This window comes from Channa argus, chromosome 4, assembly GCF_033026475.1.
Source record: "Channa argus isolate prfri chromosome 4, Channa argus male v1.0, whole genome shotgun sequence".
In the NCBI taxonomy this organism is placed as follows: Eukaryota; Metazoa; Chordata; class Actinopteri; order Anabantiformes; family Channidae; genus Channa; species Channa argus.
Window position 1 is genome coordinate 5,322,860 of NC_090200.1, and position 22,683 is coordinate 5,345,542.

General features: G+C 45.2%; 1 protein-coding gene across 3 annotated transcripts in view; it reads right to left on the reverse strand.

Moving 5' to 3' along the window:
• LOC137125707 (receptor tyrosine-protein kinase erbB-4-like) overlaps nt 1–22,683 on the reverse strand; it is a 207,808-nt gene that overhangs the window by 151,524 nt on the left and 33,601 nt on the right. The gene's annotated exons all lie outside the window — the stretch shown is intronic.

Below are 22,683 nucleotides of genomic sequence, written 5' to 3' on the forward strand. Positions count from 1 at the left end.
CCTCATTCTTCTTTAGTTTATGCTTTATGAGAATAAAGATTGGTTTTATCTGTCAAATAACATATGAAGGCAGAGAAACTGCACTATCTGCAGGGATGTTAAAAAGAATACTGTGCTTTATTGCTGCTGGAATCAGACAAGAGAGACACTGCCTCTGATATATCAGCCAGAAGATCAGGCGGATTGTTGCTGGATAGGTTTTCATATCTATAACATCAATGCGCTGGATGGCAATGAAAGAAAATGTGAGAGGGAAAGAGAAGACAACTCAAAAAGAGATCTGTGTGTGGGTGTGTGTGTGTGTGTGTTTTACAGTCAGATAAGTGTGGAGACATGGAAGAGGTCGCCAGTGATTTTATCAAAATACAGAACGTCCATCTCGGGTGTTATTTTGACAGACGCAGATGCAAACACAGACAGATACACTCCCTCCACAGTCGCATGCATTTAATAGGCAGCATGCAGATGGAGCCACTATCCACACACACACACACACACACACACTACTGCTGTTGCCACCTCTAATTAATTCAAGTTTCCCAAGCAAAATAACGGCGGAGACACGGATAACCACATCTGGGAGTGGTGCACTCAGCATCAGTGGGCGACAGCCGGCCCAAGAATAATGGGGGGGGGGGTTTGGAATGGGGCAACGGAGCAGCTGCCAAATGGCACAGCAGAAGAGACACGTGGCTGCAGAAATAAGACCAACTGTGAGTCATGAAGTAGAGATGATGTTTTGTTGACACCAATAATAATGAAGAAAAAAAGCTCATCGTACTATGCTGTGAATTCTGGCTTATTACCTTATTTCTTGCAACGCTGTACTAACACTGAGATAACCTTTTAGCATATGACCCGTGGAAACTTCTTGAGACCCACTTGCACAAGTTACGGCCAGTGGAGTTACAACCTTTGACCAGAGATCCACTTTTGAATTTTTAGTTGCTAAAGTTTCGATCAAACGATCTGAAGTGGTCTGAAAGGGAAGATGTATCCAGCTCACGGCCTTCGGATGTGTATCACTGTTCTAAAACTAAAAGCAAGCGCATGCTACACTTACACAGCATTTTTTGTACCTTGCAATATCGCTCACAAAATCCATGACCGCAGAGCTGCCATGCAAGGCGCTCGCTTGGGATGCAGTGTCCGGCCCAAGGACCCTTCCACATATGAAGTAGAGGGGCCTGGGGATCGAACTGCCAACCCTGCGATGTGTGCTCGTCCGCTTGTCCCCTCTGAAGAGGACGTGCATTGTGGAGGTAGCAGTCAGATCGTACGCTGACTGCCGACGGTCCCATAGGGTGATATTTATAAGTTGGATGGTCTCCAATGGTGGAGATGTCCAACAGTATCCAGCCCAAATATCAAAATCATTCATTTTGTTCCAAAACTGTCCATAATAATTGGTCATTGCTCCAGAAATTGTGCAATTATAGATAAGGTCGGGTAATTTGTAACTGTATCATTAGTAAATCCACTGGATGCAGACACATTTTATGAATAGTCATATCTGTAAGTAAATTATCCGTCTTCCCGTCACCTCTAAGACAACGCTGCTCCTTTAGACCCCAACGTTTGAACACAAGTTTCCAACCTTGTGTCAGACAAAGAGCTGTGGATGTGGGGTGCAGGGGAACAGCGGCCAGAACACATCCCGTGATCAAAAGACTATCTTTTATCATCTTCTTCTTCTCTCGGCTCCAGCAGAAACAGGAGCTCGCGCTGCACCGGGCGTGACTGTGCACGGAGGCAGTGGATGAAGAGCAGAGCGAGGGGGCTTTGTGTGCATAGGAGTGTGACGAGGGATGGAGGCTGACGCGACGCATCGGTCTTCATCAAGAGAGGTCCTGAGGGATGGAGATCAGTGGACGCAAGCGCCGGAAGCTCTAACTAGCGTCCTGATATATAAGCACTAAGAACTGTGTGTGGTGGGTTTTATTAATGCGATTCACAAATCAGGTGATAAAGACATCAGATATGTGATCCTGACATTTGGAAACCAATGTTAGAACAGTGATTCGCACTAGTATTTGGAAGGGGGGGGGGGAGTGTGCCTCGCCTTACTAAGTGTCACACGGCTGAAAGTTTACCTCAGTCTGGGAATAGCCGCCGTGGCACAGTAATAAAATAAAAATGATGTTGTTTTCAGAAGTCATGGTGTTTGTTTTCTTGAAATTGTGAAGCAGCTCTGGTGTGAATACGGAGGTAATGTGCAACCCCAGACCAGAGAACTGGAGAAAAATAATACTGCAGCAATCATACTTTCCTCCGTAACACGCTCACCTATCAGCTTTGCTTCCTGTAGCAATCTGACAGCAGATGTTCGGCTTCAACGCCGAGTTTCTCTTCAAAATCTCTTTGACACTTCAGGAAGTTTTTTTCTTTTTGTAACCATGGGAGTTTTATTTGGCTGTTTTCTTGCTTTAGTATTTGATAAATTCCCTTGGCTCAATCCCCCCTTGATCAGTAAATGCAACCCAACGGGCAATCAAGGACACGCCCTTGCCCTACAAGCCCCCCCCCCCAAGACATCCCGTCACCCCTGCATCATCGGAGAAGTGCCCTCCAAGCATAATTGCTACGGATCTCTCCGCTGCATAAATGGCGTTTCACAGTTGGCTTAATTGTGAGAGCTGTAAATCGGCATAAAGAAAGGAGGGGTCTGCATGTGTGGAAGTTTATTTGTGAGGGTGGGGAAAGCCGTTCTCCCTCGTCCTCACCTCGTTTTGGCCTCTTTATCATCATCAATGTAATTAGCATAAAGGTTGCATTTGCGTAAGCAGGGACAGTGGGCTGGCAGAAAGTTCTACATGGGTGAGCACGTTTGTGAGGTTCCCACAGAACACATTTCCCTTCTCTACATTACAATGGCCCTTTGCTCAAAGCCAAGTCAGCCAATGCTGACTGTGACACAGTAGCTCGGCTTTGAGCCATTTTGTTGCATTGAAGGTCGACTTCACTAATTTTTCAACTTGTACTCTACGGCACTAGTTTGGGTAATACATGTATATTAGTACACTTCACACATTAACATATCTTTGTGAGAGATGACATGATCTGGAGGACACCCCCCATCTTCCAGCTAAAGGCATAGAGATATTGTATTGTAGAGAATGCAAACAGATGTTTTATGGCAAACAGTGATCCCTGAAACTGGAGCCATAGAAAGCAAGTTGAAGGTCAACATTTCAAATCCAACTTAATAAGCCGAGTGGCTTCCTGCATCTATGCGTGCTAGCTGCTGCAAGGAGACACCCAACCATAGATCGACAGTACAGTAGTTGATGGGACAAGGAAGATGGTGTACGGTGCATTCAGCTGTCTGGAAAAGGTGTTTGTCCAGTCAGTGTATCAGCGTTAGGGTAGCCCACCGCAGTAAACGGATAATTCACGTATGTTTCATGGAGGCGGGACGTTTTCTGGGTTTCTCAATTTGTTTATGTACGAGTGAAGCCTTTCCGGAACAAGCATTTAACCGATTTTGAAAGGGAAATAAAACTATTGCTATTGGGCTGACAGGCGCACGTAAAGGCCTGACGTTGGGCAGTTTATTGTTAACATGCAACCATGATTCCCTGGTTTTCTCTTTACTCCCTGTTTTGGAGTGAAAATACCTTCCAGGTGTAGGCATTTATACATAGACACACACACACAGTGGATGTTTAAATATTCATCCCACACACTTCCTCTATCATAAAAATACACCAGGGAATCACCTTCACACTTCCTGGCCAGCACTTAACACCCCGCCACACACACATGCTTTCCAGCCATCACCATAAAGGGTAGATGTCAGCTTTAACAAAACTTCTCAGCACGGAACACGGCATGTCATATATCCTTTACCTTCACAAAAGCAGCACCATCAGCCTAAATTTTAGCACAAAATGAAAGACAAACAGAATAGATATCATTTCCAGCGGGGATGCTGTCGGTAAACAAACGTAATTAGGTATTTATTTCACCTCATTTTTCATACTGTCATACTGCCACGCTGTCTCTTTTCTTCTGTCTGGAGACCAGCTCGACTTGACTGCTCATTTTACACTGAGTTGAAGCGTGGCAGCACGGAGCTTTTGCCCCCCGCGGTTGAAATAGCGGCGCTGCGTTGAAGGGAAATCTCCAGGCAGGCCGGCCTTTCAGACACTACGTACATAGATGCTCATTTTGGTGCTCAGTTGATATTAGTTTATCCAGCTATAAATATACAAGAGACAGTCAATGTGAGGATCTAGTCTGTCAAGTGATTCATCTTTCCAACAGAGAGAAGCCACAGTACATAACTGATCGCCCATGGTCAGCCTTGTAAATGAAGGGGGCCATGGTGAAGGTGCCCTTGAGAGATTTGTCTGTGTTTTTCTGTGTACAGTGTGTGTGTAACCCAGCGGGTGAGGCGGGCGAAGCAGAGGAAGGTTTGATGTCTCCCACACATAAACCATGATTAACACAGTTGGATTTCAAAGATCTGAGCACCGCCAGGAAATAGTGCTTAACCGCACTCACTGCAAGTACACACTGCCGTGCACACAATGCACGCACAAACCCAAAAAAAAAAAAAAAAAAATTAAAAAAAAAGTACACCCACATTCGGAGACAAAGCATGACAGACAGGGAGAAAGGAAAAAGGACCACTAAATTACTGCTCCACAGCCATACCACATGTCTTTAAATATGCCATATTACAAATCATTATGCTCTATTCATTCTCTCTCTGCAGACAATAGCTCTCACTTCAAAACAATTAGAGTGCAATGACACAAGCCCTTGATGAAAGTGGTGCCGTTAGTTAAAAAGGGACTGAAAATGATACAAATGATTTATGTGGCGACTTGGGAGAGCCACAATTTTCAACAAAAGCCAATTGACACTCCAACCGCAACCCCGGCCCCCCCCCCCCAGCCCTTCCTACAGCACCACCACCACCACCACCGAAGCCCCCCCCCCCGACACCCGCACTTGCGTGATTGAACCGTGGCGTAATCTGTCATTCAGTGTCGGGCACTGCCAAGATTTCATTACAATAGGAACTAATGTGAGAAAAGCAATTATTCCACTCCCATAATGCACTACTTCAGCACAACGGTGACCTTTCCGTCTGTGATTGTTCATTTTCAAAAAGTGTTCTCCGTGGTGAATATACATGAATATCAACACTCTGAGGACCGAATATTTAATCACACCTCTTGCCTTTTCTGTGTACAGAGGAGGTAATGAAACTAATTCCACTTTCTCTAAAACCAAAAACCCATGGATTCCGTGAACTGACTGAACACCAGTCATGGTCACCACTGTTAAATACTATATTTTCAGATGTAATTTATATGTTAATAAACTACGTTTTCGTTTCTTTTACTGGCCAGTCTTACAACACCGCAAATAGAACACATTTGTTACATCACACGGAGTCCTGGAGACTTTGGAGAGAGGCTTGATGATCCTAAATTGCACTCTACGCCATCGGCCCAACTCTCCAAAAACAAGACAATGCAAATGTGCTTTCAAACGTCACACTCACCAGTTTGTCGCCCCAACAAAGTCCTATAGAGCTGAGGTTGCTGATGGAGCTACACAGGGGTCTATCCATGAGCCATCACTCTTTACATTGGTCACTATTTCAATGTCAGTTTTTTTACGCAGATGAAACACAATATTATATGACACAGGCTACACCCCAAATTTAGGCTTTGGCTTGTCTCCAGACCGCTTTTCATGTCTTTCAAATTTGACTTTTTGATAATAGACTGGTCGGCCATGTAAACGTAGCCAGGACTAAGTCAACATGACAACATTCCTGCGATATGGAACTCATATCTCGTTTGTTTAGTCTTACAAACACTGGGGAGAAAATGGATGGAAACTCATTGAGCAGCACTATGTATTAAAGTAAACTTACTGTTCTTACATTCAGTTGCACTTTTGACAGACTTATGCTTCCTTATAGACCTTAATAACAACATTTAAAAAAAAAAAAAAATCCATAATCATATCGACTGCAAAAACCTTTTAGTTACAAGATGCCAAACTGGGCCTGAGAGTCACTAACAAACTAATGCTTCAAACTTTCAATGATTCCACAGGAAAAATCTTGTTATAATGCATCGATTACTGACATAAGTCTCTGTGCTACAGGCTCATGCTCCTGAATGTGACATTTAAGGTAACATAACGAGGTTTCAAAATTGTGGTACAAAACAATCTGAGTCATAGGACTCGGACAACAGGTCCCCTTTTCAGATCAATGTCTAACATTTATCCACCGAAAATAACATATTTGAAAATGCCTTTGTATGTTTTGGGTGGAATGAGCTTAATGATTAAGGATTAAGTGAACCTTTGTATAAAAATCTTTTGTACCGCATCGATTTAAAAGTAAACCTCCTCTTTCAATTCACGCACAGCTGAAGAATTAAAACAGTGCAGATCTGACCTCAATCACAGAACCACACTGTGATCAGTTGGGGTCACATGTTATGTCACTGCAAAACTGCAAGACATTTAGTTTTGCATCATCTGGGAAAGTAGCCACATGTTTCAAAGTAAATAGAGGCAAAGTTGAACTGTACTGGTTATAAAACAAGCTTTTGTCAGAGTGAAAAACATTTAATGCATTTATAAAACATCCACAAGTTAATAATTTATGTGACGCTGAGGCAAAAGAGGGTATCGAAAAAATAGCGGCGTTTGTCATGAGGTCAACCGAACGTTGCTGCTTCACTTTTAAGCAGCGGCAGTGATGTGGCAAGTTAAAAGCTTGAGACAAAATAGCTCTGGCTGCTTATGGCAAAGTGTTTGCGCTACCACCCACCGTTCCCCCCGCTCTTCTCGGTTTGATTTCTCGAAGCTTGTCAACGTAGGCCCCGGCTTGTCCAAGAGACTCTGAGCTATTAAATATTCATCCGCTCTCATCAATTGCTCCTCCAGTCCTTTTTGGGGGAGGAAGAGGGAGGGGGTGGGTGGGTAGGGGGGAATGACATTGAATTATTCAGGGCCCAATCAGGGCTATTTCTGGCAACTGGCTTGACTTGGATGAGGTGGCACAGCGGGCACAAGTGTTTGTGTGGGTTTTGATGTAGTGGCTGTGTTAACGCCGCGTCCATCCTCAGCTGTCGTAATTACAGACATTACCCCATTATGCCCAGGGTCAAATGTCTGCCTTTATCCTGCCTCCAGTTTCCCATCATAACTGCATGATTTCAATAGATCAACCCCAAAATATTCCCAAGAAGAGTCTTTCTCATGCACAGAGGGAGGGAGGGAGCGCCCCTACAGAAATATACATGCCTTCCATAGTGTCTAACCCCATTTAATCTAATCATCAAAGCTGAATAAAAGGGGTCTGATCATGTAAGGCGCAAAGAGTGAGTGACTGCATATAAACTACTTCCCAGGGTAGTGGAAAAGGGAAAGAGATCACAAACACAAATCAACATCCCTCCAAAGCGAGAGAACATTCAGTCTGAAAAACCCCATTTAAAATGGACAGATTGCAGATAATTTCCTTTTTAAAGCCGCAGAGCAGCGTTTCTCACATCAAGGAAAAACTGCAATGAGCGGTAAAAGCAGAAGGCAGAGAACGGGGGGGGGGGCTGGGAGACATCTTAATCACAGTCAGCTGAAGTGACGAGGATTTTCTCCACGAGGGGTCACGGAGGTCCTACTCCCCCTGTCCAAAGATAGTAAGATTTGGGACTAATTCAGCCAATGAAAATGTCACTGATAAGTGCTACGAGCTGCGTACTCGCTATTCCGAAGGGGATAAGAAGGGGGACAGTCAAGTGTGAAATTTCCACACTCACACAAGAGGAGGGCCGACACTAAACTGCCTGCCACACTGTAAACCTTAAGGTCTCAGGATATAGGTATAAAAAAAGCTGTTGGTCACTTTCAATTTTGGGGAAAGGGGAGGAACGAGACGAAACAAACGATTCAAAGTGTGTGCGCCTAGTGTGGCCTAATTTCTAGACACATCATAATCTATAACTACAAGGTCAGTGTCCCAACAGTTGGACTATTTGTTGTCCAATAAATCATGTTGTCTTGGAGGGGAATTAATGGCAAAGTAAACCTTTTAAATTGGGTCCACTGCATTTCTGTGCAAGACAGATTTATCCGTTAGTCATTTAAAGAATGGTAAACACAGCTTAAATTGAAAAATCACTTGTGACTCTCATGACTTGTGTTAAACACAAAAATACAACAAGATGAGTAAAAAAGTTTCCTCTGATCCTGTGAAGACAAGTTGAGCAAACTTAAAATATTAATTTTAAGCTTGCTCTGTAAAACTGTCTTGTAGAAACAAAGTGTTGTAGAAAGAGTAAAATACAGTTAGAATTAGTTTTAATTATGATGCTTTTTTTCAGGATCTCTATAGTTTTAATCCTCTCATTAAATTTACTATAGTTTCAAAGTGTTTAAAATGTTATTTGCTTCGGGTCACAAGGTCTAAATATCTAGTTTCTGAGTTGCGAACCGAGTTTGTAAACTAAAACTTGCAACTTTGAGTTGCCGTAATTGAAAATGAATAACCCTGACGCTGATGTCGACGCTCAATCTGGACTCTCCAAACATCTTAACGAAATACTGATCCATAACCTGACAATCCTGAAAACCCATGATTGCGCAAGTCTGGAAAACACTTGCCACCATTCAGCCACGTGCAATTCATCTCACAAGGTGAAATCATTTGTATCTGTTCTGTGGTGGCACCGGTGTGTATGAGTGGACACGCTGTTCAAATTGGGCCTCATTTAAAATGAACCTCTTCAGGCTTTATCATGTGAATAGACCGCAGACAACACGGAAAGTCCATGCCACCTTTCAATTAGAGCACCGCGACCACTGCTGAGTGCAAATGGATACTTATTCACTACTGTCCATTCCATTTATTCAGCCTTTAAACACAGCTACAGCACAGATGTGCCTGAATGATTTCATGCTGAATATGGTTCCATTGACAGCAGTTTCAAACTATGAGGTTTGAGCTTGTAAATACAATTTGGTTTTGATGTGCCCCCGTGAATAATGTTCAAATGGGCAGAGGAAGGTGTCAGCGGCTGTGATATACCAAGCTCAACCTCCGCTGTTCATTAATACTTTCTCCTTCTGCTGCAAATCATCTTTAAGCTCACAGCTAATTACTGTATTTACCAGGGGCCAATATATCAGCGTGTAACCTTCCTGGTTCTGTGCCAGATACACAAAGGTCGTTCACAGGTCAAAGAGTGAGCAGCATCTCTATCAACGGAGGTCAATTGGCCGACGTGTCAGGATGGAGATGCTATCTGCATGTGATGGGAGGTCGTTCTATGTCTCTCGGAGTGATGAAATCCCCCAACGAGCCCCAGAAGTGCCCATTCAAGCTCTCTCTTTGGATCTACCCTCCCCCAGCCCTGACTAATGAAAACAATTAACATCTCTAATTACCGCCCTAAATCAGCATTCAACACGCCACCCATTGATTTGATAGACTGCCTGAGTTACGAGCTGCTCCCAATCGAACAGCATAGCCCGTAAAAGACTTTACTGCAGGGCGATTGAGCCTGCCAGCCTCTCGCAGGGTAAATAAATCTCAGGAATATGGGCCCAGAAAGGCCTGTCATCAAGTGAAAAAAGGTCCAAGGGGACACTTGCATCTGGCACACGCCTACAGATTCGCCAGTGGCCAAGAGTTAAAGCTAATTGCCACGGGGGTAATGGCCTAATCACTCAGTCCAAATCCAGCTCATCAATGACATTCATCATTGCTACAAGTGATATTTGTAAATACCACGATTGCTGATGGACACAGTTATTTATCACGTGTCCCTCCTGACTTGAGCTGATATGAGCTCTCTTTTTTTTTTATTTCATTTTTTTATTTTGCACGCTGCTTACGGGAGATTCTCTCGGCAGGGGGGGCTTCGACAGCACATGCTAAGACGTGACCGGCTAATAAACACCTGCCTGTCATGGCCGTTAATCTGCAACCCACGTGCAGCCAAACCATCCAGCACATCTGTGTAATACCATTGGCACTCGCTGAACTGAGGGCGGAGAGCTCAGAGTTACAACCCAGAAAACTAAGACAGAGCTTAAATTTTTAACAAAGCACATCGGCTCTGTTTTATTAAAAGAGCAGCAGTGTTTTATAAAGCAGATATCATTATAGAACAAGATAAAAATAGAGAGGTAATTTTTTATTTTTTTTTCATCGTTGTGCAAGGGAGGCTCAGAAGGATGGCGCGAGACAGAGATGAAGGGAAAGTTCAGCATCCCCCCCCCCCAGTATGTTGTGGGGGAGATGTAGCAGTGACAAGAGAAATGTTAACTGTTCTGTACTTTGGAATAACAATAACCAGCGCTGGCAGGCAGATAGCTGGTGACAAAGCCCCCTCTGATTGAGGCGCACAGGAGAGGGATAAAAAAAATGAGCCGGCGCCTGTCCTCACGACATCCCCCACCTCTGCACTCACACACACACACACACACACACACACACACACACACACAGGAGTGCTGAAAAACAAACAAACCCAAATAGCAGCAGCACTTTTCTCAGACAAATGCACGAACACCTATCGCGTCTTTTGCTTTTGTTTTCTCCGATCAGATGCAAAACGCGCCGAAAGGATTAAGCTGTTCGCCGCTGAGCTGACACGAGCGATAGGATATCTCCTCCCGCATCAGAGCTGATCTTGCCCTTAATAACAGCCAAGTGCTCTGCTAAAGCACGTGCCCATCCGTCGATCCCCCGGCGTCACCTGATCGGCAAAAACACAAAAGGCACCATCTTGCACTGAGTGCAGCAAACCAAAGACAGTAGCAATTTGGCGATAGCATCTTGGCGAGCTCGGGCCGCAACCTTCTCAGCAGGAGTGATGTCTGCTCATTTTCCTGTGGGGATAACAAAAGGAGGTGGGAGTCTCAGTGCAACTTCAGCTGCAAGAGGCAAGAACAGCACAGAGCAGTGGTTTCATGTGTTATCACCCTGTTCAATGGACATCATCAGTTGTTCACACGCCCAGAATTATGCATCAGAAGAACAAAAAGCTTGGATGCAGACCTACAGACCAACTTCACAATAACTGTGCACAACACCACAGCGTTTGATTTGTAATTTGCCTACTGTAAAATAAGCGGGAAGCTGTTGCTGGAAATCTTCGAAGAGTGCCTTGGACGAGAAATGTGGACAGGCTTTAGACATAAAAAAAAAAACGGCCAAGTAAACAGCCTGAAGCAGTGGAAAATGTTGGCTCCATAAAGCCAGTGGCAGGAAAAATGCCAAGCCAACACAAACCTGCTCCATCAACAAACAATATCATAAAAAGGCAATATTACTGAGGGAGGGAAGATGGACTAGATGGGGAAAGATAACAAGCACCTGCACTGTCCCCTTTGAAAGGACACATTCAGCAGCTAAAAAACAAGTGGGAGAAATCGTTTGGAGCGGCACAAATGCAGTAAATGTCCAATGGAAACTAACAATCAACGGGTAAAAGGCAAATTTATAAGTATAATGTCTATATTTCCGCATATTTTGCAACGTAAATGTAAATATTTTATAGACAGAAATTGCTCTTCAGGTTTGTCCGTCCCGCTGAAGTCCACAGCTGTAATAGCGATGGTTTTAACCGTCAACCCTTCCGTCACCTTTCCTCCCACGAACATCCGGAACAACAGCTGGATTGGAAATCATCCAACAAATCAAACCAACCCCCTGTGTTTGTTTTCGATGGGACGCAGGTGCCAGGAACACAATCCGATCCCTGCCAGACTTGATATCTGTAATAGACTGAAACAATAGACGATCGGAGACAATGAAGCAGCCGCGTTTTGTTTGTCCTTGTCACATCACATCGGCGAGGTTGGGTTTGCTGTGCAGATAGGAGCAAGTCTGCCACACATATCAATGCAATGCATGGAATAGGACGGGCGGGTCCGAAACTTCATTAGCTTCAATAGAAAGTCTATTTTTCTTCACGTTTTTAGGTTTGTGTCAGAAATACAACAAAGTAGAGGTGAACGTGGTTCAGCGGCAGAAAGCTCGAACACCAAACTGCCAAAACGGTCCAGAAGTAGTTTGTCCAGTTTCAAACTACTACACTTTGAGCACAAAACCTGATCTGCGAGGGGAGTTAAGAGACGTGACGAGTGGTCGCCAGGATGCACAGCCAGCCAACAAAGCTAGTGTGCGTGGAAAGGCAACAAGGATTGATAAAAAAAACACGATCAGGCAATGAGTGAAAAGCTTGCCAAGCTGTGAAAAACAAGTCCACAGACTCCCAATGGCTATTTTGTGGAAGGCTCAACACTTTGAATTATTTACTAGGCGTTTACAGGCAAATTAGTACAGTGTCACTGTAAATGACTATGAAGCTCATCAGCCACACACGTCCCTCAGTAAACTCTTTTAACCAGTGCCCCACATGGGCCACACACTGTATATCAGCAGACAGGGCTCCACGGCTCGTCTAAAATTAGAGAGTGGAGTGCATTTCAAAATGGCCTGTCATGTCCAGTCCATAAGTGCTCAGTGGAAAGTTTAAAGGGGGGCTGGCACACAAATCCCCCCTCACCACTTGGTTCCTGAACATTCTGTGCAGTTGCTGAGCAACCGACGATGCCGTGCAACTTCACAATGGGCAAAACTGCTGTGGATCATTAGGAGCAGATGTGTGTGTGTGTGTGTGTGTGTGTGTGTGTGTACAGTTCATACAGACAGACGGCCTAACCTTGGTGTGTGTTTGTGTGTTTCTATTGTGCGTTTTCTCACAGTCCTTGGTGTGTTGGCAGCTCTATTGTCGTAATAGCCACAAGGACAAGAGCACAGGACATCTCAGGTTGCATCCCTTCTATCACAGAGTCGTGGGGTAAAAAACGATTTTGTGCCGTGAGACGCCCCCTAAACTTAATATCTACCTCAACAGCATTGAAGGACATGTCAGAAGAAGACAAAGAACGAACGGAAAACTCGATCACAAATCAAATCAACATCTTCACTTAAACATTTGGAAAACTGATTACGTGGCCTCTCCCGTGGCTCCGCAAATTGGCTGCGGGGCGGTCGGGTGAAATCGTGTTACAATTAGCCCAGCTGCTGCAATATGAACCGGGGCTTATGAGAGCAGCTGGACCAGAATGGGGAAAGAATACTGAGAGACTCCCACCCTGCCTTCACCTATTGAAGGAATCAACAGCCAAAGGGTTCAAGAACAAATAACCACTATAGCACCATCGATATCTGCTAAGTATCGATCTACCACCACCTCTGGCTCTCTGGGGTGGAATAAACAAGCAGCCTCCACTCCTTCCCTGTAAACTGCAGGTATATTTGTCTAGTTATATGTGAATTTTGTGTGCGGCTGCTACATTTTATTTTCCTCACCCCACCTGCTGGCTGAACAGCAGGCCGGTCTTCAATTCCCCAGAGATTTGCGAGTTGGTATAAAACAGACACAATAATATGAAAGGACCTGTGAAACATACCTTGGTCTCCGCTTTCCCTCCCTTCCCTCACTCCTCCAGTTATTCAACAGCTGACACGGTCCAGCAGGTGGCACATGGTGTTACGGCCTGTGTGCATGCACGCATGGTTAAAAATACCTTGACCCTGACAGTGGTCTGAATGCTCCTCGCATAGCAGAGCCCCCGACTGCACCTCCTTCATTCCAGCTCAACATTCATGTGTGTGTTTGGACTTTTCTGGGAGGTTATTTGAAATTTTCTGAAGGAGAGACCCTCCAAGTCCAATTAACCTGCAGTCCAAAGCCTTCAGTTCAAGCAAAACTGTAACCAGCCGGTAGCATTAACTGAGAAAACTCAGGCAGGGTTGCTCCATCAAATAGAGGCATTTTGATATGTAAGCTTGCTCCCTTAAAATTCTCGTCTTTCGCCTTCGATTTAAAGTTTCAAAAAGGTTTTTTTTTGTTACATTCCCATTCTGTAAAAAGGTGAAAAGGCTGAGAAAAGTGGGGAAGGTTTTGATGAGATTCAAAAGTGTGTGTGTGTGTGTGTGTGTCGGGGGGGGGGGGGGGGGGGGGGGGGGGGGGGGGGGGCTATGAACTGCTCACATGAGCCCTGTGCATTATTAAGGCCTGCTTTGAGTTAAAAATCCGCCACATTTTACCAGTTTGCTGCTAAATGGAGTCTCTTCCTTACTCCCAGCAAAATAATTCTCCCCGGCAAAAGTTCTGACGTTTAACTTTGTAGCAATCTGTGCTTCCTGGAATAAAGCCCCACATTTGTAGCTGCATTATAAAGAGATGCCCCCGTGCCAAATGAACAATATCATCATGTGTTAAATGGTGCGCATTATATTGGAATAGGCGTGCAGCTTATGACTCCTAGTATGAAATTCCAAAGTTATTCCTAAGTTATCTTTACAAATCGGCAGCACTTCTGCAATGTGGTTAGAAACAACAACAACTAAAGTGAACTTGAGATGAAACAGAGAGGCGGAATCCAAACACACAACACGAAATAACCTCAACACGGTTTCATAACTGACCCTTACAGACTGCTCCCGACTCCAAATTTGGCATCCCGCCCTCTAGGTTTTTATTTTATTTTATTTAGTTATTTTTTTTTCTAGGACAGGTGCACTTGTACGAGTTCATCCACGAGCAAAAATCCCTCTCAGGGAGCACGAGAAAGTGCAAGTTTGATGCTATTTAAATAAAATGCCACGGAATAAGCTACGCAAAACTGACCTCCGCAGCACAGCGAGGCCTCTTTCGATATCAACATTTCATCCATTCACTTGCAAGTTAAGAGATCGAGAATTTTTTTGACATTTTTGACGCAAACACTCGCAGGTAAAATTCCGTCAAAAACCCCAAAAAGTGCTTCAACTTGTACCAACTTTGATTTTTCACCAATGTAGTTTTCTGCAGGGAAAAAAACCAAAAAAACTCAGTTTCACTGTAGCTGCATAAAAATGACTATTAAGATGCCTGTTCTTGCTGCAGCCCAGGCGCTTTGCACTGACAGTGAGTGCTGCTCTATGAGCACTTAGCCAGGCAGGTCCCAGACATCTACCTCCTCCAGAAACAATGGAGGCTTGGAGGGAAGAGAAAGCGAGAGGGGAGGCTGATGTCTATTTTAATGCACGGTGACGGACAGGCTGACAGCATCGGCGGCCTCGGCACCCTTGTTGCCTTCCTCCTCCCCACGTTCCTGCACCCTATCTCATCTTCTCCACTCCGCCGAGGTGACGGGTCCACACTTGTGACACATTTGGAGTGTATCTGTCACAGGACAAAAAGCAATCGGCGCAGCCATCCGCCCCGGCGCGGAGGCACTTTTTGTCTTGTCACCGGTACGAGGAGGGGGCACGATCAGGGAAGCTGTCGCCCACCACACACATGACATAACAAACACTCCTTTGCTGTGCGTTTCCATTCTCAGCTTCTTTGCTAGTATTTGTTGTGTTTTGTTTTTTTTTCCCCCTCAGCCCTCACAAGCAGCAAAGGTAATGTTAGATATAGATGGCATATAACAATACAAATTAAGAACACGTATGAACTGACCCCTCCCCTCCCACCATTTTATAACAGCACTAATGCACAAATAAACTTAGTCCTTGTGTGTTTGTTGCACAGGAAGACGCCAAAGCAATCACATAATACGGTGCATTGGCGGAAGAAAATAAATGGAAATGGAGACAGCTAGTGAGAAACTGTTGGAGCAGGTGCAAGGCTGCCCACCTCTTCTGCTCAAGGAAAACACAACACCTTCCTGACCTCTGTCTGAGGCAGAGTGGGGAGGGGGTGCCGGGGGTGGGGGTGGCAGTGGCGCTGACTCACTCGGGAAGGAAAAACGTAATCTTATATTTAAAATGTCTTTTGCTTAAAATGTCTGGAGGATGTATTTTTCGCCTCTGTGTTTTTGCCATTTTTGAGTTTCCTGTGATGGAACAGTTGCTGCAACAAGTAAAAAAATAAAAAATATTAGAAACATTTCTTCATTTTTTTTTAATTTTCCACTTCCCAAAGATTCCCCATAAGAGACTAGAAGCACTGAACTCTGAGCTTGATGTTGCAGCTCAGCCACAGATAAAGACAGGCACCACATCAGCTCACATCACATCACATATAGACCCTGCCGCATCAAGCCAGATCCCCAAGGAGCACCGGGGGGGGGGGGGGAGGAAAAGGGTATCAAAGGTTCACTCATGGGAGAGGCGATGGGAGAGCTTTCTGCTTCTTCAGTGCCAAGTTTGTCTCTCTGCATAGTGCCCCCCCACCTCCTCTCCCTTTATCCCCGGCTCCCTCCCTCTCGTCTTTGAAGCCACAGCAAACACAGGTGCCTTTACTCCAGGGGCACCCTGCTCTCGGCGGGATATTGGAACGATTCCTGCAAAGTTCCCCCATTTCGTTTTTTACTCTTGCTGTCTTTGCTCACCACCTGTCTGTGAAAAGGCCATTTTAGGACCATATGCCTCCCACCCACCACACACACACACACACACACACACTTTACCAGTTCTACAGTTTGAGTGATTAAATGTCTTTTACTGTCCAGCTGCCATAATCTAGGGGAGAGATTCAAGTGGACACCTTCAGCTGTTACACTCACAACAAAGAGGACTGTTGAGTGAGGTTTTTTTGCCCTGGCTTTCGACTCTCAGGTTACACACAAGCTGTCTTGACCATCTGATTGGTGGGAGGAAAACCGTATACACGAGTTAAAGTAAGAACAGTCGAGGAAATACATTTTTACATCTTTTTTTTTTATTTAAAATGTCCGCCAAGTGAACCAGCTACTAGTGACCGACCCTTGACTTACTGTATGCACTGCATGCTACTGTACTGGACTTGCTAGCGTAAGTCGTGCCAAGTAAGAAAACGGGTTATCCATGGGCTCCAACCGTGTGTGTGTGCATGTTCAGGTGCCAGCACTGACACTTGGCACATAGCAGATAGTGCCACCAAGAGAGACAGGTGCACCGGGGCATTGTCCATCTGGCCACAGTGGGCAGGACAGGTGCTACCTGTCAGCAGTCGGTGAGCGAGAGAGAGAGTGGTAACAGTGTCGGAGATCAGCGATCTGATGTATAATTGAGAGGCAAGTTTCAAGCTGAATTCCCCGGAAGACACAATGCAAAAGGTGTGTGTGTGTCTGTCTTTTGTGCCTGTGTTTATAATCCACTCTCCTAGTGTTCTGGCACAGGGGATTCATCCACTAGAGACACACTCGCACAATTACCTTATTGCTTTGTCACTGTCAGCCTGGCTGATTTGCTCCATTATCCGCGGAGATGATGGAAAGAGTCATTAGCAAAGGTTTGGTAGGCTCGCCGCAAACCTACGCGGTGTGGAACAGCAGAGCTCATCAAAACTGGACACTAAATCGCCAATCAGCGAGAGACACACAAAAAAAAAAAAGACGCCACGCTTTCTACCTCGCACACCTGTACGCCGACATGCTCGACCTTCGGCCCGTTCTGTCTGTCAATTTGTGCAGCAGCTCTCCATTAGATGGGTGCTGACACGGCAACTCCTGGCCTGAAAAACAATGTTGATACTCATCACTGCTGCTAACAGATTTCACACCGGACAGCTCTTAACCTGGGAGCCACAGTTATTTTCTCACTCCATTACGTTGCAAATAGAAAACAACAGTGTGTAGTGCGCCTGCTTTTCACAATGCAGCACGGCTACAAGCGAGTTGGCAGCAGTCATGCATTGTTGTGACTGCTTGTCTTTCCAGGCTATTTCCAGAAGTACTTTAAACGGTTCTCCAGTCAACACAAATGGTACCACGAATACATTTCAAGGGCCGGGCGGCCAGATGCTTTGCAAAAGGCACCGTCCCTGAGTCGCGCCCAGGCGCTCGCTCTCAATCTATCTTTCGGGGGACTGAAACAGGCACAGCGCTATCAGTGTGTATCATTTCTGCCTCACATCCATCAGCGAGCTGCCGTTTGCTAACTGCCAGCGAGCGCCCGGCGACAGCACGCAGCGCTTCCCTTTCCACTGGTGTGTGGCGGGCAGCGGCAATTTGCTTCTGATTGTTTCCCATTTTCCCTCGGCGAGTCCGGGGCTCAGATGCAGGCCGGCAAGAAATGGGTGCAGGGAGGGAAACGGAGGTGGTTAAATGGAACGCACACAGCCGCCGACGCACAAAACCAGAGTCGCCCCGAGACAAACAAAAAGGTAGGGGCCACGTGTCATGAGGCCATTATTCATTGTTGGCCCAGAGAGTTGAGCGTTAGCACCCGCTGACCTCTACAGCAGGTCACAGTTACAGAGGGGAACAAGTGTGTGTGATGCTGGTGTGTGTCTGCATCCAATAACTCATCCGTCTGCCCTGGAGAAGAGAAGAGAACAGCCCTGCTATTTCTGCTCACAGTCATTACCATCAGCATCAACATTACCTCCTCCACGACTGCCCCCTTCAACTCCACACCAACCCAAGAATCCCTCAGACATACATTCCCACACACACACACACACACTCGGATTGTTGTTCTGCAGGTCAGAAGCAAGTGCCAGAAGTGTGGACTCATTGGCAGGCAGTGTGAATAACAGAAATTGCAGAGAATACTAAACCCAGAAAGGGTCAGTGTTATGCACTCTCCACTCTCACACTATAGATAGAACATGGCGAGGTCTTCACACAGTGGACTAACAAGAGATCTGCTGGGAAGCAGCAGTAAAAACTCCAGGGGGTTTTAATTATACATGAAATTGTTTTGTAGCAAAATCAGATGGAAGTGACGAGAATTTTTACAAATAAAAAAGTACTTTCTGAAGAATTTGAGACACATTAAGTGTCTTACGATGTGAAGATGGAGCAATTAAAAAAAAAAATGAACATTTGCAATCTATTTTCCAAGAGACACGACATGAGTCGAATAAGCTAAAAAATGAATAGGAGCATCTAATTTTGCACATGTATATTCAATAGCGGGGATCGGGGATAATGCTGGGCCCATGCTCCTGTGCAGGCAGCTGGACTATTTACGGGCTTTTTACAAGACTAATCCACTTATTAATTCATAATAGGAGCAGGGATTCTTTATCAGAGGATTAACTTGAAGCACCTAACACTATGCACGTATCAAATGGGAGCTACGGCTGGTTCGCTATCAAGGCTTTGGACAGAGACAAGTGTTCACAATGTGCGCTATATATAAGTGAGTGCCCAGTCCAACCGTGACCTCTAGCGACCCCTATCACTGCAATAATAGCCGTGGAATGATTTGTTAGCATGTTTGCTAAATTAAGCAGGAACCTTTTTAGCTCCTTTCCATTGTGATCCATGGAGCGAGGCTTTGTTGTCCTGATAAACACAAACATTAGTTGCCAGGAGTTTTAAATGATGCCATATGGGGGATGATATCTTTGAGTGTGGGTGTAGGAGTGTGTGTGTGTGTGTGTGCGTTTCTAGAGTCGCGGCAGCCAACCCAGCATGACTCTTTCAAGCGCACAGCCAAATAAAGTTAAAAGCAGTTAGATAGTGAGAGGGGCGCACCGCCAGAGGTCACGCCACTTTTGGATGGTGATCTGTCTCTATTTTTTTTTTTTTTTTTTTCTCCACAGTTTTCAACCACACCACCTTACATGGAGACAAGTCCTGCACAAGTTATTTATATCAGGAGCGAGGGTGAAGAAATATTCTAGGTTTGACTGAATTAGTGACATCTGAGACCAGGGGGGCGGCTATAGCTCAGTTGGTAAAGGCAGTTGCTTACGGACCACAGGGTGAGTGGTTCGATCCCCGGCCCTGGCTATATGTCGAAGTGTCCCTGGGCAAGACCCTGAACCCCTAACAGCCCATTCCCCCTCCCCAGCGATGCAGTGCTGGTCCAAGCCCGGTAAAAAACTGTGCCAAATCAACATGCGGACAATGATCTGCTGTGGCGACCCCGAACTCACGGGATAAGCCGAAAGGAGAGTAGTAGTGAGACCAGATTGGATCTCGCTTTCCCCTGGTGGGTTAGACAATAATAAAGACGTTAATGAGCCTATAATGATCACAAACAGGAAACTGCAGAAACTCAGCTGGATGAATTCTTCAAAATTGTTTTCGCAAACACACCGGACAGAGAATGTGGCAAAATACCAGGAGTCAAATGTTATGTTGTTGTGTTGCTATAGATCCAGATTTTATCAGACGTTCACACGGTAAAGCTCTGGAGTGAAACAAAAGTTCAGGCCACTAACTGCTGAGGAGAAACAAATGGGAGATAGCTGGGTAAATATTGGACTTTTGGACCCAAAGTGCAATTTTCTGGGCTAGAAATCACCTGGAATATACTACACGGGCTGTTTGGAAGAATACGGTATTTTCTGTTTGGGGGGAAAAGAACATAGCTGGGTCCAAGTCTGCAGCCCTTTATTTTGAAATGTCAACAATATGTTTGCATCACCTTACAATGAAACTGCATGTAGGGGGATGCAAACTTTACCTTAAAACTAAACGTCCATCTAGTGGATAAGAGGACGCAAACTTTTGCAGGCAACTTTAAATGCTACACTTGCTAATTTCAGTCTTCTCCAACGTCCAGATTTTTGTCTTTGGTCATACATGATAGCACAGTGAACATTCTTCACACAAGACAAAATGTGGACGTGTTCACTCGAGTGAACAACCAGCACATTATTCAACCAGAAACATAACAATATTTCTCAGCCATGTTGGCTATAGCTAGTTACTCTGAATTTTGTGCTTTTACTTTTATAAAGAAAAGCAGAGAAATCTCCCCTCAAATTTATTAAGCGCAGAGGATAATCCATCCAGTCGAGCAGCGGCTACAAACCAAACTAGAGTTCATAAAAATCAGATAATTGAAAAGCCACAGCCTCACCTTCTTCTTATTTAGCTCAATTCCTTTCAAACGCTGCCAAGTGTAACTGCATGCGAGCAAATAAAAATCTCAGACAGCTTTTAATAATTTATTTGCCTGATATCGACTTTTATTCCATTGCGTGTGCGTTTTTAGTTTTTGTGGGGGGTTTTTTTGGGGTTTTTTTGGAGCTTATTAGAAGCTGGCTGGCTTGGCACAGTAATTGGTCAACAGGGGTGATAGATGACCGCCATGCATGAGCTCCTGAAATCCTTGTGCATGAGAGAGAGAGAGAAAGAGTGAGAATTGCTCCCTCTGCAACCTCATTTATTATGCGAGCAATTTTTTTCCCCAACACAATTCCTTCCAGGAGCATCAGGAATTGTATTTATGGATTCAGGACTCACACTGCTCCTGCGGCGCCGCAGCTTCTCGGATGTAAACATTTACGGGTTGATTCAAATTAAAAACTCCCCTCGCTTTGCATCGTCCAGGCCGCTATGTCTCTGCGGGGTCGATGTGGAAAGCTGTGGAAAGCACCACGTTTCCTTGAACACCACCTGAGCCCGAGTGGAATAGCAAGCGACTAGGAAACACAGCGTCTGTGTCACATATCATAAGAGGGAGCGGAGACAAAAGCCAAACTATTCCACAATACGCCGGAATAATAAGCGCTTGCAGACAAAACACTGGGGCATAACCATGGTGACCAGACACCTCGAAAGACAGCGGGAAAATAAGCACACGCACACGAGTAAGTGCAAACGCGCACATACACCTACACACGCACTCCAGGAGATGTCACAGGCAAGTATGGACTTCTGCTCAATCTATATATTCCTCCCTCTGAGCTGTGAGCGCTACTGCCTCCGTGCACTTCCCTATCATCCATCATGTCCCCACCTCCATTTGTCTCTCACCTTTTGTCCTCCAGCACATAAGAGCCTGTAGAACGTGTGTGAAAGTGTGTGTGTGTCCTAACCTGGTCACCATGCTACTGTCGTTACATGCCCACTGCTGCAATACTCTTCTCACAGCCCAACTCAGTTAGCTCAAGCCTGAGTGTTTCTCCATTTACCCCCCCCCCCCCCCCCCCCCCCCCCCCCCCCTGCTGGGAGCGGCTGGGACATAAATCCTGCTCACTAAATGCACAAACCCACATATGCAAAAAAAAAAAAAGAAAAAAGAAAACAACAACACAGTCCCAGGTTAGGGCCCCATGCCCAGCAGGAGCTGCCAGGGGCCAAGCTTTTGTCGGGGAGCAGGGCCCCAAGGTGGACAAAGACTGAGGCAAACCCACGGAGGGCTCTGACCATCCATCTTCTTAATGGCCCTGTCACATTTCATAATAGATTTTAATTCAGCTATGTGCCACGCAAGGGGAAAACGAGGGCTTTACGGTCTGACGGCGGCCCAAACTGCAGGACGTGGTCCGAGTCCAAAAACAGAAGGTTAGATGGGAAGGAGGAGGGAAGCGGCATACATGAGCTGGGCTTAGGATGGACCGGCACTGATTTGCCATTAAAACACTTTTGCATCTCAACTGGAACCAAGAATAAACCCAGCTATTTTGTGAATTTGGTTCTAAGAAATCTAAGTTGCTCCGCTCCATCGGTTCAGTACCAGCCCTGAGGCTCAGAGCATCTGCTGCCAGCCCAGTATGTAAAATCGTAGACTGAACCCAAACAGCTCATTCTGAACAACAGTTAGGTAAAAAGTCTTCAATCTGTGAGCACTCAGTCCTTGTATGGAAGCACATTTGAGTACAAATTAAGGCTTTAGTATCTCATTTAGTTTTTCCTTTTTCATATTTAAATGTAGTATTTTTGTATAGTAAAAGTATCCAGTTTGTTGTGTAAAGCTTATCGTCTCTGATCGTGCGGTTGGATGGAGTTTTTATCTGTTTTTTT